Raw genomic sequence first — 1,425 nt, forward strand, 5'->3', positions numbered from 1 at the left:
ACTGCTGTAGCAGCAGGAGGAGAGCATGAGAAACAAAGCACGTGTGGTAACAGACGGCAAATATTTCATACAGTGTAGCTTACTGATAATCACCACGTGACCCTGTGTGATTTTTCTGGATAAATTTATAGGCCTCCTAAAAACATACAGAAGTTCCANCATTTATCTTGCGCTATTTTTTTTTGTTTTTTAATGTAATTACTCTCAAGGAAAAAATGTTCATCTCTATGTGGTGTGTATGTGTATACCTCTCCCCTGACTTTCAGAAACTAATGCGGATGCCATTTGTAATTAAATCCAAAAGAATTCACACTTATCTTGCTAGGAGATAAAATTCCCATTAAAGTTCTTCTTTCTGTACACACGATTACAATATGAATGTGACACAACTCACACAATTATTTATCCCCTATACTCACCTGGATCTAACTAGATAGCCAGACACTGGTGTGGCTTACCTCTATGTCTCCATATAACTGAGGCAAATACAAAAAAAAAAGCCCAAGATATAAAATTACTCTTAAAACAGCTCAGTGAGCTAAACTTCAGTCACATTCCCACTTTGTTTAATCATGCTAAGAAAAAAATAAGATTTTTAATTTTTTATTCTCATTCCACGAAGTCCTATTATATACCACCAAATACTAAAATTACAGACATCTTAATATAACATATATATTTTTACCTATATATATTTCTATTTCTAAGATTATATTAAAATACCAACTTAAGACACTTTTAAGAATGTTTTACACATGATGTAAACTTTTAATAATAATATATTAGTGCGACACCACAAATCTCAGCTTCTTTGTATATACTATTTGACTACTAAAATACCAGTTTTAAAATAAAAATTGGTAGAAAAATTGTTAAGCTTTCTTTTGATTTAATAAACACTCTTAATTCCTACTTAATATTTTGTTGACCAAACAAGTAGATTAATGGAGAATCAAAAACATACCTTTTAATAGCAAAAAAAGTTGTATTTATGAAATGTTTACAATACTATTAAAAATTACATAATATTTAGGTTATTTTGAATTTTTCACCAATTTATTATTTATTTCTTTATTTTAGGTAGGCTCCACACCTGACGTAAGGCTCGAACCTAGGACCCCGAGATCGAGAGTCACGCGCTCTACCGACTGAGCCAGCCAGGCACCCCAAATCTTTCACTAATTTAAAAAATAGACCAATCAACTCAATGAAACCTTGTGAATACATAAAAAGTATAACTATGAAATCATGTAGAATTTTAATTTAACTTAAAATGAAATGAAAGAAGAAAAATGACAAATTATATTCAAGCTATGTGGAATTACATCAATATTCCAGGCAACGCAGTCACCTCTATGCCTATGTTGTCTATGCTAACAGACCACAGGAAGAGAAAACGAAAATCTTAACCAAGAAATATATTCA

At 31.2% G+C, this 1,425-nt stretch overlaps 1 non-coding gene across 1 annotated transcript; it reads right to left on the minus strand.

Annotated features, from left to right (window-relative positions):
* Positions 1 to 1,090: 1,090 nt before the first annotated feature.
* On the minus strand, positions 1,091 to 1,163 carry TRNAE-CUC. The gene has a single exon. It is a non-coding gene; the product is annotated as a tRNA-Glu (tRNA).
* Between the last annotated feature and the right edge of the window lie 262 nt (positions 1,164 to 1,425).

The sequence above is a fragment of the Ailuropoda melanoleuca genome, unplaced genomic scaffold (genome assembly GCF_002007445.2).
Source record: "Ailuropoda melanoleuca isolate Jingjing unplaced genomic scaffold, ASM200744v2 unplaced-scaffold5419, whole genome shotgun sequence".
NCBI classification, from domain to species: domain Eukaryota; kingdom Metazoa; phylum Chordata; class Mammalia; order Carnivora; family Ursidae; genus Ailuropoda; species Ailuropoda melanoleuca.